The sequence below is a fragment of the Giraffa tippelskirchi genome, chromosome 8 (genome assembly GCF_054371585.1).
Source record: "Giraffa tippelskirchi isolate mGirTip1 chromosome 8, T2T-mGirTip1v1.2.pri, whole genome shotgun sequence".
In the NCBI taxonomy this organism is placed as follows: Eukaryota; Metazoa; Chordata; class Mammalia; order Artiodactyla; family Giraffidae; genus Giraffa; species Giraffa tippelskirchi.
This window is the reverse complement of record NC_137282.1, coordinates 49,420,487-49,438,457: the sequence shown is the minus strand read 5'-3', so window position 1 is coordinate 49,438,457 and position 17,971 is coordinate 49,420,487. Positions and strand designations below refer to the sequence as shown.

General features: G+C 41.1%; 1 pseudogene; it reads left to right on the top strand.

Moving 5' to 3' along the window:
• The first annotated feature begins 4,849 nt into the window (after positions 1-4,849).
• Positions 4,850-14,221, top strand: LOC145518957 (E3 ubiquitin-protein ligase Mdm2-like; annotated as a pseudogene).
• Positions 14,222-17,971: the final 3,750 nt, after the last annotated feature.

Genomic DNA, 17,971 nt, shown 5'->3' with positions numbered 1-17,971 from the left:
GAAGCAGGAGGATTCCATTCAAGGTTTTGAGAAACTCCAGGCAGGATATTCAAGAACAGCATGCTTGTTCAGTTCTGAAGGCAGCAATGGTGTCCTCTCCTGGCTGGTTTTGTTGCCTGGTTTGAGTGTGGTCCTAGCTCCTTCCAGCATCCCATGATCCTGACCAAGTGTGTTTTTATGGCCTTCCGGGTTGTTCTGAGAGCTACCCATTGTCATCTCAATAAAAGGTTTTGTTCCTTATGTTGACTTTGTTTTGCTTTTTAGTTTCTCGCACCCAAGAGCCCTGACTGATCTGATCTGTAACCCACTGGGGACAGACAATCAACACAGACTTTTGGCAGAGCTGTGATTGGTGCCCTGCCACTTCCAGCCCTTTGTGACTCACCCGGGCACCAATCTTGCTCTTATTGTGCTAAGTCACTCCCATTTGTCTTTCCCCCCCTTCTCCTAGCAGCACCATTCAGACTCTGTATTTCTCCATCCTGAGTGAAAGAAAAAATAGAGTAAGATAGCCCTGCTGGTTCAGTGGTAAAGAATCCGCCTGCAATGCAGGACACGTGGGTTCGATCCCTGACTTGGGAAGATCCTCTGGAGGAGGAATGGCAACCCACTCCAGTATTCTTGCCTGAAAAGTGCTATGGACAGAAGAGCCTGGTGGGCTACAGTCCATGGGGTCGCAAAAGAGTTGGACACGACTGAGCAACTAAACAACAAATCATATAGGATCAGTTTTACTCAAAATAGTGTAACACTTTGGGTGCCTGTATTAGTGAGAAATAGATGAGGCAACAAGCAACCTAGAACTCATAATATTGGCAGCTTAAATAAGCTAGAAGTTTATTTCTTAACACTTACTTCTTTCTCACACAAAGTAGGGTGGAACAGAGGGGAAGGTATGGAGCTCCAGGCAGTTAGAGACCCAAGATCACTCCCTCTCATTTCTCCTCCACCCCCAGCACTACAAATTCACCTTCTGGTGGGTTTGTAGTCATTATCTTGTTGTAGACAGAGACCAACATGCTTACTAACCAGCCCCCATTTTTTTTTCCAAAAAGATATGCATGCAGACGTTTGCTAAAATTCTTCCTCATCTTAGTCAGTTCAGACAGTTGTCACCAATACCTTCCTGGGGAACTTAAGCAGCCAACTTCTTTCTCATAGTTCTGGAGGCTGAGAGGTCTAAGATGAGGCAGTGGCCAGTTCGGTATCTGATGTGATCCTGGTTCCTGGTTTGCAGATGGGATCTTCCTTCTGGGTGCTCACATGGCAGAGAAAGAGAGAGAGAGAGCCCTCTAATCTCACACAGTTTCTACTTCTTCTTATGAGGACACTCATCTCATTATGGGGGCTTCCCAGGTGGTGCAGTGGTAAAGAATCTCCCTGCCAATGCAGGAGATGCAGGAGACTTGGGTTTGACCCCTGGGTCCAAAAAAACACCTGGAGAAGGGAATGGGAGCCCACTCTAGTATTCTTGCCTGGGCAACCCCATGGACAGAGCAGCCTGGCGGGCTACAGCCCATGAGGTCACAAAGAGTCAGACACAACAGAGCATGCATGCAACTCATTATGGGGACTCCACCCTCATGACCTCCCAAAGGCCCCACCTTCTAAAACCAACACTTTGGGAGTTAGAACTTCAACATAAGAATTTGGAGAGAAGAGAAACATTCAGTCCATAGAACCACCCTACTGCCAAAACTTTGAGGCCAGATACCATTCTTGATGAGGATCTTACAAGAGACAGATCTCATGGGCCAGGGGGTCAGGGATGCAAAGCAGAGATCTCTGAGCTCACGTAGCACAGACTGTGCAATGCTGACCTGCGTAACACCAACAGTGGGTGAATGAATTTGGAGAGGCAGGGTCAGCTCTCAGCTAAGTTATAAGGCCAAGGCAAAAACAAAGTCCTCTCTCTGAGTGGTGTCTGGATGTCCAAAACATCTGAAGTGTTTTGTCTCAATGTCACAATTTCATAATTCAATGCAAGTATAAGGTTTAATTTTGGTGGTTTATAGAGCTATGTCTTTGTCTCTACTATTATTATTTAATATAAATAGAGATAAGGAGAAAAAAAATCTATGTCTCTAGGTCTAGATGGCAAACACTGGGCCCAGATACTATAGTGCCAGGAAATTGAGGCTTTTATCTTGAACTTTTCCAGACGAATTTAATATCTGATTACACAAAATAATTGCATTGCAAATTTTAAGGACATGATGAATTCTGACTCTTGGCCTTGGTTCTTCTTGAAAATCATCAAAAATTATTTTGTAATCAATATCACAAAAACTCCCAAGAGAAAAGATCCCATGTACTAAGGAGGAGACTATTTAACATTTCTCAAAGCCAGGATGTCATCCTCTGGAAGCTTCATCGATCATCTTCAACTCTTCTGTCACTTGCCAGCTTATCACCAATGCAAATCAGCAAAGGTGATCAGTGATGGCCAGATTAGTGACATCTAGTATTTTGTAATGGGATGTGTTTTCTTTCTTTCACTCTGATGTACATACAAGGTTATTACAAAAGGTCCTCTGTGAATAGGCTTATTGCTGATGTTATCCTGTAACCAGAAAGTTGTAGTTCAACTATTAATTATCTTGTCTTCCTTCAGATTCTGAAAACAATTCCTTTAAGCTATGGATCTCCATTGACATCTGTCATTTTAAGGGCCAAGCCTCCTCTCTCTTTGAACACATGAAGGCTGTTTCTTTTCCTTCGATATGGCTCAGTCAAGGTTGGCTCCTAAGATCTAAAATCATTTCCTATCTCAGGAATTACATTGTCCTCAGTCCGTGGATGGAGTGATGAATAGCCATAATGAAAACAATAGAAATAGCAACTCTTTGCAAAACACTTTGACAATTACCCAATGTTTTACATCAATTATTAAAAATAAACTAAATCTTCCAACCCACCTTTGTGTTGCTGAGTGCACCCAAAATGCCAACCCCAAGCAGATGATATTTACTGGATTGTTTTTCTTTTACAGCAAAAAATACCCTACAGTGGTCACAGTAAAATTTCAGCAACTCTTCTCAAAGAAAAAAAGGAGAAAATAATTTTAGCTAACTTTTATAGAAATCAAACTACCCAGAATGAGGGACTGAACACACAATACGACAGGGATGCTATGAAAATCAAAAGCACTGATACATTTTTTCAGGCAGTGCGTGCTTCCCAATACTGAGTGAACATGTGATGCTGAGGGTCTCTGACTGTGAAACATGAAGCTTGTGTGGAAGCCATCAAGATCCAGGACACAGTGTCGGTTGTTACTGCTCTGTCTCTGCAGCATTTTTGGGAAGACCTCCTCTCAGGTGCTGCTCTGCATGACGTCACAGAGCATCTTGGTTTTAGAACCAGTGAAGTGCCATGAAATAATGTCTGCCCATTGCAGCACTGGGTTCCTAAGCTTGGATCCGTTCATGTCAATGAGAATAGAGGTCACCCACTGACACTTCTCGACTCCCTGAAGAGATGGGAGACTGAGGACCAGTAAGCTGTCATGAGCTGATGCTTCCTTCTTTTCAGGGTAGACATCATGTGTAGCTGTGTCCTGGCCCAAGATTGTCCCTTAGCGGCTGAGCTCACCTGCTGAACAAGGAAGGCTGGTGTCTCACACTCGCCCCAAGCGTTGATGGGGAAGTGAAATCCTAAGGCTGGTGGTTTGGCTCTTTGTTTTGTTTCAGTAACTTATAATTTATTATGTTTAATTTATAAATGTTGGAAACAAACCATAAAAGCAAATTGAGTTCATCTGAACCCATCAAAGTATCTCTAAAATAATACACACATTGTTCCATGTAACGATTCTGAAAATACTGGTTTACTCATGACTGTTATTTTACAACTCTTATTATCTATAATAAAAGTTATTTATAACTCTTGCCTCTCCTCTTTACAGGTCGCTGTAACTGCAAGGAACTTCTTTTTGTTCTAAAACACTGTGTTCGACTTCCTGTCTCAGAGATTTTGCGTGTTCTGTTTCCCTTTTCTTTTAATTGCTATCAATCTAGTCTTAAGATATTAGCTTGAAGCATAATTTGCTATGTGAGATATTTTTCATCCCATAGATAAAATTAGATCCTCAATTTCATAGCATCTTGTGTTTCCTTTGTCTTTATCATAATAATGTCAATTACTTATACAAGATTCTAGGTACTGTGCTCAGAATACCCATACGCACACACACGTGTGTGTGTGTGCATACTCAGTGGTGTCAAACTCTTTGACACCATGGACAGTAGGTCTCTAGGCTCCTCTGTTTGCGGAATTTTCCAGGCAAGAATACTGGAGTGAGTTGCCATTTCCTTCTCCAAGGGATCTTCTTGACCCAGGGATTGAACTCGAGTCTCTTGTGTGCTTTGGCAGGTGGGTTCTTTACCAGCTGAGCCACCAGGGAAGACCGCACACCCCATAAATAAATAAATAAGTATATATATATATACACACTTATAAAAACCAGCTTTTTATCTATCCATTTGTCTAGCTACCCATCATTTATCCACTGTAAGAACTGAATGAGTATCTGTATAGTAGCTATAGATAGATAAGTAGATAGACAGATGAAAACAGTCTACACTTTTTGCTGCTTCCCTCTGAGAGGAATATGAAATACCAGATGGTAAACACACAGCTGACAGTTACAGGGTGCCCTACTGCTGTTTCAGACTATCAGTCCCCTCTGTGTGTATTTTCTCAGAAGTGGTGCCAGTAAAGGTGAGAAGAACAGAAAGCGTAATTTTGTATGCACACCTGATATGATCAGACATTACAAGAGTTTCATCCTGCAAGGACTGTAATTGACTTTGCCCAGGAAGGAAGAGAATAAATCTACTGACGAATGATGTTGAGGGTAAAAGCAACCATGTGCCAGCTGCCCTAATTAGGATGACACCAGCCACTGTAATGAAATATTTAAAAAGTTTGCACAACTTGAAAGTTAAGTTTTATTTGGGGCAAAATGAGCCTGCAGCCTGGGAGACAGGATTTCAGATAGCTCTGAGAAACTGCCATGAGCAGGTGAGTGGAGAAGCTAGAACATATGGGAGTTTTGCAACAAAGGGCAGGTAGGAGCAAAAGATTACTGTTAATTAAAGAAACCAGATACCTCAAGTTAAGAAATTTAGTGCTTTTCTATGTATAGGAAGATGCAAAAGTCTGGGCTCACTGAAATCATTCTTTTGATATGCACCTCAGCTGTCTGGGGCCCGTATCCTGCGTGTTCACATCCTGAGTTTCCTCGGGGCTCATGCTAGGCAGTGGCTGCAGTCTAATGACTGCTAGATGGCAGGTACTCTTTCCTTCCCGAGATCCCCCCAGGCTCACCCACTCATCATTCATGGTGGCTCTGTGTCTGTGACATCCTTATCATTTACTGATATGGCAGGAAATATTTGATTTCTCAAACTCAACCCCCAAAAGGAGTCACAGCTTACACACAATGGAAGCTTATTTCTTGCTGAGCAGTCCCAGATCAGCAGAGTTTATTCTTCTACACATGTTTTTTCAAAGGTGCAGGAAGATCTGACACCATCAACATGGAGCTTATGATTGCCTTGCTGTTCTCCATTCAGTTATAATGAACTTAGAGGAGAACACGTGGGCAGATATTATACCCAATCTACTCTTATTACTTTGGCTAGAATTTGGTCACATGGAGTATCAGTTTCCTATTGCTGCTGTAACAAACTTGAAAAGTTAAAAGAATATACATTTATTCTCTTAAAAGTCTGGAGGTCACAAGTCTGAAATCAGTTCCCCTGGCTGACGTTAAGGTGTTAGGAGGGCCACACTGCCTCTGGAGTCTCCCCTGGGGAAACCTTGACCAGCATGCAAGAGCTGCGTTCCCTGCATTGCTTGGCTCCTAGCTTCGCTCCATCTTCAATGCCGGCAGTAGCCTCTTGCTTCAGTGGTCACATTGCTTTCTTCTTTTCTGTCAAACCTCTTGCTCTTAAGGACACTTGTGATTGCATTTAGGGTCCATGCATCTCAGCCCTAGTTTATGCTCATTCGACAGTCTTTTTCTTACAACCTGATGAAACCACAGACTTGGGTTTGGGCTTTGGAGTTAAAGAAGCCACTTAGGAGTTCTCCACATGGCTCAGGTGGATTACAAGTATTTCTCTTTGGGGTTTGGGGACAAAGTTCTAAAGAGCTACAGTGTTATTTAACCTTCCATTTGTAAAATGCTCTCCTGTGACAGTGAAGCCTTTTGGGGGGCGTGATGTGGTCATTACTGGATCCACTAGAGAAATGGCACCTGAATTATCTCATGATACCCTCCAACAGTCATGAACGCAGTCAACATTCTACCAAGGAGCTGTTGGTATAAGAGGGATCAGAATCCATGTTTCTTTTTTCTTCTGATTTAGATCCACTGGGGTGTATAGCATTTTTTGAAGGGAAAGAGAACATAGACAATGTCAATTCAGATCAGTCGCTCAGTCATGTCCAATTCTTTGTGACTGTATGGACTATAGACAATGTAGAAGAAAACAAAAGCCTATGAGAAGAATGATGTCTTTAAAATAGGAATAGTAATCAGATATAGTAAGAGTCAAAGCAGAGGAAATAAGGACATGCAAAATATGATATATACAGGTAAGAGTTTAAAAAGCTTAATAAAATTGAAAGAGCAAAAGCAAAGAACTAGCAAAAATACAGGTTTGTTTCAGAAGATATCATGAACTTATGATTTGGGGGTTTTAAAATTGCTTTTCATTTTGTAACATGAAACACAATGTAAGATTTGAACTAGAAGATCTTTCATACTTCTTCCAAGTCTAAGATTCTCTGTGAAATCCAAAATGATTATGCAGTGATATAACACATCGTTTTGAACAGTAATAAAGTGTTCCACCAACATTCCACTCTTGATTCTGTAACCAAGTTGAAACATGTATGCTAATAGACTCATCAACAGATGTGCACACACAGACGTGTAACAAATACACACATTCATGCTCATACTTGTGCACACATTTCTGAAATATCTAGCGAATAGAGATTAAGATCATTAGGGAAGCATAAAATAGGAATACATCAGTTAGTTACTTAACACTGCCCTGGCATATGAACAGGATAGAATACTTATACTGGGGAAAATACTGACACACTCCCAATTGTACTTGGAGAAAAATTTTACAGATATAAGAGATAATCTTGCTATGTGGTGTTTGCTGAAGGGAGGCTGTTTTCAATTAGTCTAATCTCAGAGTCAAATATTTAGAGCATGATGTTACCATTGACCAATGAAATGTTAACACTCTTCTGCTTCTCTGGCCTTGTCTCCAGAGTCCTTTACCCTGGGTGGGAACTGAGAGGTCCTTCATTCAACAAGCAAAGCCAGAAATCAGGGGCCGTGAACAGAGCTCAAGGCCAGAGGTGGGAAAGAACTAACTGCATGGTTTTCAAGCAAGTTTATGGAAATGGTCAGGTCTCTGGGCTTCCCTGGTGGCTCAGAGGGTAAAGAATCCGCCTGCAGTGCGGGAGACCTGGATTCAATCCCTGGGTCAGGAAGATCCCCTAGAGAAGGGAATGGCAAATCACTCCACGATTCTGGAGAATTTCATGGACAGACAACCCTGGAGGGCTACAGTCCATGGGGTCGCAAAGAGGTGGACGTGACTGAGCAACTTTTACTTCACTATAGTGTACCTCTGTGTTAAGATTTGGCAAAATGCTCACTGGAAGGAAGTGTTAGAATTTTTAACGTGCTGAACAGAAGCACTGACCTTCCGGTATATATGGTCTGCATATAAGGCTGAGCCTGGATATATACAACAAATGGGAAACCCAAGCTTTCTGAATGAATTTAGGTATCTTTGGCAGAAAAATCAATGGGAAAGTCTTTTAAGTGTTAGTCTCTCAGTTGTGTCTGACCCTTTGTGACCCCATGGACTGTAGCCCACCAGGCTCCTCTGTCCATGGAATTTTCCAGGCAAGAATACTGGAGTGGGTAGCCATTTCCTTCTCCAGGGGAATCTTCCTGACCCAGGGATCAAACCCAGATTTCCTACATTGCAGGCAGATTCTTTACTGTATGAACCCCAAGGAAGCCCCAGATATTTAAACATACAGATATTGAACCGCCACCCAAAAAACCTGGAAAAATCCCCAAGCTGGAACCTGTCTGTGGGTCAGGCTAGACCAGTTCACCTGACTTTGATTGAAAATTTCTCTACAGTTGAGGCAAAATTCTTAGCTGAATATCACCTCTCTGACCTTTCCTATCCTTCTCTCTTCTTCATCCAGGAATCTTTTTGAAGACGGCAAACGTGGAGACTCACAATTTAGAGGGATATGAAATTTGCCATGCATTGGTCATTTTTCTCTACACCCAATTTGCTTGATCTGGCTGCCCAAGGGGCCCTACCCTGCAGGTACATCCAAAGGTGAGTGGTTCCTATAAGGGAAGTTGGGGTCTATATTTCCTCATAGAATCCCCCAAATTATAGCTTTTTAATTTGGAAGAATGTTTTTCTCCCTTGATATGGCACTCTGTAATGTTTGAATATGTTCTACTATCTGCACATTTCCTACAACCATCTCCTATATGAAGACATGGATTTCATACATTAGAAAAATCATTATTATTAATATTAGTTAAATTTAAAATGTTTTCCAAATTTTACTTGATGATGAAACATACATATGAAATTATGATGCATATCTATTAAGTTATGACAAGTGGCGCAGAAATTAAAAGCATAGACTTTGGTCCCACAACTCCTTGGTTCAAATCCTTGCCCTACCACTTCCTAGTCTGTGATCTTGGACTTCAGCTCTTGGTACCTCACTTTCCTCATCTACAAAAACCACTTCATAGTGCTATTATGAAAGTTAAGTGAGCTAGTATCTTCAAAGTGCTTAAAACAGAGCTTGGGCAGTAATAAGGATCTAATAATAATAAGCTAATATGCGTTAGTTTATATTATTATGAATTTTATTTAAGTGTAGGTGAAGTGTAGCTTAAAAAACTACTTCCTACTCTGCATCCTCTTAAAACAGAGCAACAAATAAAACTTCTCTGTCCCTAGATTAGAATATTTGTCCATTCTTTAATTGGATTATTTGGGTTTTCTTCCTATTGAGTTGCATCAATATCAATACCTATTGTGGGTATTAACCTCTCATTAAACATGTGATTTGCAAATATTTTCTCCCATTCTATAGGTTGCTGTTTATTTTGCAGATGGTTTCTCTTGGTGTGAGGAGCTCTTTAGTTTGCTGTAGCTCCATTCTCCTTTTTTTTTTTTGCTATTCCTGCATGTATTTTTGGTGTCATTGCTAAGACCAATGACAAAGAGTTTTCCCTTCTATTTACTTCTAGAATTTTTATGGTTTCTGGTCTTACATTTAATTCTTTAATCCATTTTGAGTTAATTTTCATGAGTTGTATAAAGACAGAGTTCCAATTTCCTCCTTTTGCATGTGAATTTTCAGTTTTACTGGTATCATTTATTGAAGAGACTATGAGTATTCTTGGCTCCCTTGTCAAATATTCGTTGACTCTGTATGCAAGGTTTTCTTTCTGGGCTCTTGATTCTGTCTCATTAGTCCATGTGTCCATTTTTATGCCAGTGTCATATTGTTTTAATTACTGTAGCTTTGTAATATAGTTTGAAATCAGTAAGCGTGATGTCTCAAGCTGTGTTCCTTCTCAAGATTACTTTTGAGTTGTAAAATCTTTAACACCTGGGAATGTGAATTCCAATGCCTCTAGTAGCAGTTTGTCCTCAATATGACTGAGCACGCACCCATGCACAAGATTCAAATGCTTGTTTTCCTCTCTACTTGCATTTGGTCTATGTTCTAAGATCTTCTTTTGTTACAGGTATCAGATATATAAGGTACAAAAAGATAACTTTATGATATGTATAGCTCAAATATTTATATAAATCTGCATAATTAGTATTATTAAAATTATATTCTGCTTGACCCCTGCCAATAAAACAGGAAGAGTAAAGATATACTTACTAAAATTTGGAAGGAGACTCCTGAGAGCTTCTAATATGAGGCTAGGACATATTATAGAAATATATTTCTTTATTCAAAAAATAAATATTATCTTAGGGGATTGCACAGTGCCAAAACATCTCATCAACTCAGTGATGAGAGTATGATCATTAATCAAAACTCTCTGGAAATAGGGCTATCAAGGAGATGCAGTCTCTAGGTCCCACCCGCTCATCTCAATATGGCCATTTTCTCCCTACATTTCCTCAGGGATGGGAGAGGAGGTTAAGTGCTCACCCCAGTCCAGGGGCACTTAAGAGAAGAGAGAGCTCCTTCGAGATGTGGCTAATACTCAGCCCATCCTGTACATGCTCACAGTGCCCTCATCCCCAGCTTCAGGGCACATAGGTTACCCTCATGCAGGGGCAGGTCCACCTCTCTCCAGAGTGTTACCCACAGGGGTTTGGGGAAAATTTCCCTGGGGGAAGGAAGGTTGAAAATTTTCATTGAGTTGATGAGATGTTTTGGCACTGTGCAATCCCCTAAGATAACATTTATTTTTTGAATAAAGAAATATATTTCTCTGAATGAGCCTCTTGTTCAGTTGCTAAGTAAAAGTAAGTAAAGTAGTTCAGTCATATTCAACTCTTTGGGACCCCATTGACTGTAGCCTGCCAGGCTCCTCTGTCCATGGGATTTCCCAGGCAAGAATACTGGAGTGGGTTGCCATTTCCTTCTCCAGGGTATCTTCCTGACCCAGAGATCAAACTTGCATCTTCTGCATCTCCTGCATTAGCAGGCAGATTCTTTACAACTGAGCCACCAGGGAAGCCCCTCTGAGTCATACCAGTGACAGAATTTGCCCATTGGGAAGCAGCAAAGGTACAGATTAGGGATCTAGTCTTGGAGTGAAAGACCTGTTGCTTTTCCTATGGCCTGAGGTGAACAGAGAGTATGACCTTCCTCCTACATTTACAGCCAGCTCTTCACTCTGTGAAAAAGATGAACATTATATAGAATAAAATTTTTTTCCTCCTTAGTGTAAGGGAAAAAAATAGTTTCAAAGAGCTACTGCAAACTACATAGATCAATACAAGGCAAATAATATGTACTTTATAAACATTAACTCCTATTATTATTGCTATCATGATTATTTTAAGGGATAGCCATTCTCTTCTCCTGAGCAATAAGACCCAGTTTGCTGGCATAGATTTAAAGGGAAAAAAGCTGCATTATCCAAAGGAAAAATAGAAGGATATTATAAAACATTATTCATTGGAACTTACAGTTTTCAATATAACAGTTATATGTGTTTGTTGGCTTCTCTTGGATTCTTGGAACATAACAGAAGCAGAGCTACAACCTAAGACTGATAAGTTTTGTATTTGAAAGAAAACTGTGACTCAGCCCTGCCTCTCAGTTAAGTTTCTTAAAGTGACATAGAAGGATGGATAAGCCACGGTTTTCTACCCATTACCCTGAGAAATATTCTCATTTAACTCAGGGCATTCATAGCCATAGGGGGTATATTTTGGTAATAGCTATCCCATAATTCCCTGTGTTCTTAAGAACAGATAGACTGGGGCTTCTGACCCACAAATAGATTTTGAAGCCTAATATAGGCACAGATAGAGCTATTTCTTTACAGTGGGATCAAACAAATGATGACTTCAAGGAAAATAACATTTGAAAAAGTCATCTACCTCACATCAAAGCCAAATTAGAGACATACATTAGAAACAGAAGACCAAATAAAACTGCTGGCTTCATAGAGAGGAAAGGCTAGAGGTTTATTGAGGAATACAAGTATAGTATTTCTTTCCAAAACAAAACAAATCATTATCACAGAGATTTGCTTTTGCAAGCAGCCACAGCTGTATACAATATGTAAGTGTGAGTCTCAGGCTCAAAAACCACATGAAAATAGAGTTAGAGCCTGGCTTATATCCACCGAAGTTTGGGGAATGTCAAGGTTACGCCAAGTCTCCTAGCCACAGAACACTGCACGTGATGCCAAGGACCTCCTCTTATCTGGTTGCATATGCTGTTTTACTTGATCATCAGTCACTTAGACTCCACTTTGGTTTTGTATTCTTATCCCTTGCTGCTGCTGTTGCTAAGTCGCTTCAGTCGTGTCCAACTTTGTGTGACCCCAGAGACGGCAGCCTACCAGGCTCTCCCGTCCCTGGGATTCTCCAGGCAAGAACACTGGAGTGGGTTGCCATTTCCTTCTCCAATGCATGAAAGTGAAAAGTGAACGTGAAGTCGCTCAGTCGTGTCCGACTCTTCGCGACCCCATGGACTGCAGCCCACCAGGCTCCTCATTCCATGGGATTTTCCAGGGAAGAGTACTGGAGCGGGATGCCATTGCCTTCTCCCTTATCCCTTGCAGTAAGCTCTAAATCAAGGGGTGGGCCCCCATACTTTCTAGGCCTGTATTTTTTAAGAAATTGCACTGCTAATGAGAGAGAACATGGAGGGTGAGAAATCTGAGTGAAAAATAATGCGGTCTTCGTCACTGCACCTTGGTGGGAATTAAGAGGGAGAATAGGGTGACAGAGGATGAGATGGTTGGATAGCATCAATGATTCAATGGACATGAACTTGGACAAACTCTGGGAGATGGTGAGGGATAGGGAGGCCTGGCGTGGGGCAATTCATGGGGTCACAAATAGTCAGACATGACTTAGTGACTGAACAACAACAAGATCAAAACAAAGAAAATCAAGGGAGTGAGACTATGAGCTCCTGTCCAGGAGTCATAGGCTTGGAACAAAGGGAAACCATCAGTTATAATTAAGCACATTCTGTCTTTGAAGTGGACTTCAGGGTTTTTGTCTGGCTGCAATAATGAAGAGAGAAAAACATTATGCTGTGGAATTTTGTGTGCATGGATAGTGCAGTTGATGGAGGCTTCAGATTCTAACTAATGAATAATTATATAAATATTCTTGATTATTGATTATATAAATTTGTCATATGCCTTTCCACATAAATGATGTGTGGACAAGTGGCAGGAAACATTGTCTGCTCAGACAGATCTTTTAATTGGAGGAAAGGTACTGCATGAGAAACTGAGATATTGGAGCTTAAATATCCCAGGATGAAAAATATTTAATGTATATCTACCTATTATGCTTTTCTGCCAATTACATAAGGGTAATTACATAATTACATAAGGGTACACAGATTCCAGCTTCGGAGCAAGAGACCCTGGTTAGACCAAAGCCATTGCTTTTGAAGTTGTTGAATTCTGTTGGTGTACAGAAGGACACTTATACTATGAAAGAAGACTTTTTGGGCATGGATGGATTCCAGGTTAAGAACTTCTGACCTAGAGATACAGAGTACAGTATACTGATCTTTCTGGGATAGAGGTTATATTTTATCTTGGCCAGTATATCATGACTAAATGATTATATGACGAAAAACAGCAACACATTGTGTATTGTTCAAATGATCTTCTAGGGGATTTGTTTGGAGTGCCAAGCTTCTCTGTGAAGGAGCACAGGAAAATATGTACAATGATCTACAGAAATTTGGTAGTAGTCAGTCAGCAAGAACCATCAGATTCAGGCACATCTGTGGGTGAAAACAGGTGTCACCTTGAAGGTGGGAGTAATCAAAAGGACCTTGTGCAGGAGCTACATGAAGAGAAATCTTCACCTTCAGATATGGTTTCTCGACCATCTACCTCATCTAGAAGGAGAGCAGTTAGTGAGACAGAAGAAAATTCAGATGCATTACCTGGTGAACGACAGAGAAAGTGCCACAGATCTGATAATATTTCCCTTTCCTCTGATGAAAGCCTTGCTATGTGTGTAATAAGGGTGATACGATGTGAAAGAAGCAGTAACAGTGAATCGACAGGAACTCCATCAAATCTGGATCTGGATGCTGTTGTAAGTGAACATTCAGGTGATTGGTTGGATCAGGATTCAGTTTCAGATCAATTCAGTGTAGAATTTGAAGTTGAGTCTCTTGATTCAGAAGATTATAGCCTTAGTGAAGAAGGACAAGAACTCTCAGATGAAGATGATGAGGTATATCGAGTTACTGTGTATCAGGCAGGCGAGTGATACAGATTCATTTGAAGAAGATCCTGAAATTTCCTTAGCTGACTATTGGAAATGCACTTCATGTAATGAAATGAATCCTCCCCTTCCACCTCATTGCAACAGATGTTGGGCCCTTCATGAAAATTTTCTTCCTGAAGATAAAGGAAAAGATACAGGGAATATGTCTGAGAAAGCCAAACTAGAAGACTCAATGCAAGAAGAAGAGGGCTTTGATGTCCCTGACTGTAAGAAATCTACGGTGAGTGATTCTGGAGAATCATGAGTTGAAGAATATGATGATAAAATCACACAAGCCTCTCTATCCCAAGAAAGTGAGGACTATTCTCAGCCATCGACTTCTAATAGCATCACTTATAGTAGCCAAGAAGATATCAAAGAGTTTGAGAGAGAAGAAATATAAGACAAAGAAGAAAGTATGGAGTCTAGTTTTCCCCTTAATGCCATTGAACCTTGTGTGATTTGCCAGGGTCAACCTAAAAATGGTTGCATCATCCATGGCAAAACAGGACATCTTATGGCATGCTTTACATGTGCAAAGAAGTTTAAAAAAAGGAATAAGCCCTGTCCAGTAAGTAGGCAACCAATTCAAATGATTGTGCTAACTTATTTCCTATGTTGAACTACCTGTAAAAACAGAATTATATATTATAAGCCTAAAAATTTAGACATGAAATTTATTTTTGTTTTTTAGCTGTATCAAAGCAAGAAAATACCTTACATGTAGATTTATCCCAATAGCGATTATTCCTTCTAGGAAAATGCCTATTCTGTTGCTATTATATATTCGGCTTTCAGTATAATTTAGATTGGATTTAGTACCTTTCATGTAAAAAAAAAAGTTCCTGTGAAAGATTTAATATTTAAATTTTAGATACTCTTAATCCTTCCAATGGGAGAAGGAAATGGCAACCCACTCCAGTATTCTTGCCTGGAGAATCCCAGGGACAGAGGAGCCTGGTGGGCTGCTGTCTATGGGGTCACACAGAGTTGGACACGACTGAAGTGACTTAGCAGCAGCAGCAGCATAAGGGTAATGGCTAGAAAAGTTATAAAATTATGGCTGTATCTTCAAGCTCCTTGAGAGTCATTGATACTCCCAATCCATACTTTCTATAATAATAAGGAAAATATAACATCTCCTTATATTCACCAATAGACATTCAAAGATGTCTATTGATCACAGTTTCCATGTCCTGATATGTATGTGGTACTTATCACCATAGACTAAACTGCTGTCTAGTTAGTCTGTTCTCTCGAATCTCTTCTAGAGTTTCTATATTCTTTTTCTGCCTTCAGAAACTTCTAGATCAAATTATGAAATATTGAGCTCTTGTGAATGCAAGGCACTGTATACAATAACAGAGAAAGCAATGGCACCCCACTCCAGTACTCTTGCCTGGGAAACCCCATGGACGGAGGAGCCTGGTAGGCTGCAGCCCATGAGGTTGCGAAGAGTCGGACACGACTGAGAGACTTCACTTTCACTTTTCACTTTCATGCACTGGAGGAGGAAATGGCAACCCACTCCAGTATTCTTGCCTGGAGAATCCCAGGGACTGAGGAGCCTGGTGGGCTGCCGTCTATGGAGTCGAACAGAGTCAGACACGACTGACGCGACTTAGCAGCAGCAGCAGCAGCAGCAGCAGCAGTACACAATAAGGAATCCTGATGCAGACATATGTTGAGAAAGGATAATGCTTAAATTATACACATGAGCAGGAGATATTGCTATCATAGTAGCAAATATAATAAAACTTATTCATTCAATTCAGTTCAGTCACTCAGTCATGTCCAACTCTTTGCGACCCCATGAATCGCAGCACTCCAGGCCTCCCTGTCCATCACCAACTCCCGGAGTCTACCCAAACTCATGTCCATCGAGTCGGTGATGCCATCCAACCATCTCATCCTCTGTCGTCCCCTTCTCCTCCTGCCCCCAATCCTTCCCAGAATCAAGGTCTTTTCCAATGAGTCAACTCTTCGCCTGAGGTGGCCAAAGTATTGGAGTTTCAGCTTCAACATCAGTCCTTCCAATGAACACGCAGGACTGATCTCCTTTAGGATGGACTGGTTGGATCTCCTTGCTGTCCAAGGGACTCTCAAGAGTCTTCTTTTCAAAGAATGAAGAACTGAATTTCTATCAAATAAAGTAACTGCATATGTGTATATTTGGGATCTTGGAGCTCAGTTTTCTTGCCTGTAAAATAGGACAATGTTGCTGTTGTTAAGTCACTAAGTTGTGTCTGACTCTTTGCAACCCCATAGACTGCAGCACTCCAGGCTTCCCTGCCTTCACTACCTCCTGGAGTTTGTTCAGATTCATGTCTATTGAGTCAGTGATGCTATCCAACCATCTCATCCTCTGCTGCCCTCTTCTTCTGCCTTCAATCTTTCCTAGCATCTGGGTCTCTTCCAATGAGTAGGCCCTTCACATCAGGTGGCCAGAGTATTAGAGCTTCAGCTTCAGGATTGACTGGTTTTATTTCTTTGTAGTCCAAGGGACTCTCAAGAGCTTTCTCCACTGATGCTTCTCCTAATTCAAAAGCATCAATTCTTTGGTGCTCAGCCTTTCTTATGGCCTGGTTCTCACATCTGTACATGACTACTAGAAAGATGGGGCAATAATCACAATTAATTCCTAGGTTTGTTGTGAGGATTGGGTAAGATAACACACATAAAGAATTTAGATGGAGAGCCCAAACCATAGTGAGTGCAACCATGAATGGGACTGTACTGTGGGATCTTGGACCTCAGTGAGTGGACTGGACTCGCTAGACGGCAGCTTAGTCTATGGTGATAAGTGCCATATTGAGGCCTCAGTACCCCAGAATGTGATTGTATTTGGAAACAGGGCCTTTAGAGGGGTAATTAAGTTAAAAATGGGGCCACTAGGATGGACTTTAATCCAATCTGACTGGTGTCCTTATGAGAAAAGATTAGGAAACACCAAGGGAGAGTGTGGATAAGGGATGGCTATCGTATGCCACGGAGAGAGACCTGGAACAGATCCTTTCCTTATGACCATCAGGAGAAACCAACCCTACCGGCTCCTTGATCTTAAACTTCTAGCCTCCAAGAACTGTGAGAAGATAAATGTCTGGTGTTGAAGCTGCCCAGTCTGTACTGTATCGTTATGGCAGCCCAAGCCAACTAATGCAAGCTCTCAATATACGTTCGCTCTACAGAGATGAGACTGACAGGGAGGGGAAAATGAATAGGTACCCAGGACACTAGAGAAGAATGGATGTGGTTACTGCTTCCACCTTGAGCTGACCTCCTTGGACCACTTTAGGCAGCTCCATCTTTCTGGCACCAGAGCTGTATCATTAGATATTCTTCTTAAGTCAGTGAGGAAATTCTGGGAAGAATCATAGCTACTTGCAGACAGAGGAAAGCAGAGCCTCCTCATCTGTATCAATTTATAGACTCACTGTGGAAGGAGACAGCTTCAAATAGTACCAAAAAAAGCAAAGGAAACAAAAGGAGCCCTCGTTCTCCTCTAGGCTGTTGTCCATTTGCAAGTATATAAATCAAGAGCGCATTTCAACATGCCTTGCTTCTTTTACAAATGTCTTGATTTCTCCAAGCCAAAGAAACTTAAAGTCCAGAGTGAAATAAAATAAGCCTGGACAACGTGTATCAGCATCAGTTCATAGGGATCCCATCAGTGCAATCACTAAACTGTATGTTCTCACTTGGTAAGTCACTTACATTGCATAATGTACGCAAATAGTCATTCCTTACTGCAGTCCTAGCCTGCTGAGATACGTCATTCTCCAGTTATGTCCCGAAGGCAAGGGAAGCAGGCTCAGAGCTTTCTGCCTTTGCAATGTCATCTCAAACACAACAAAAATTCCACAGAGATCGAAGAGTGTATTGCTGCCAATATCTGGATCTTTTTACTGCTAAATGTTCTCTTCCTCCTTTGC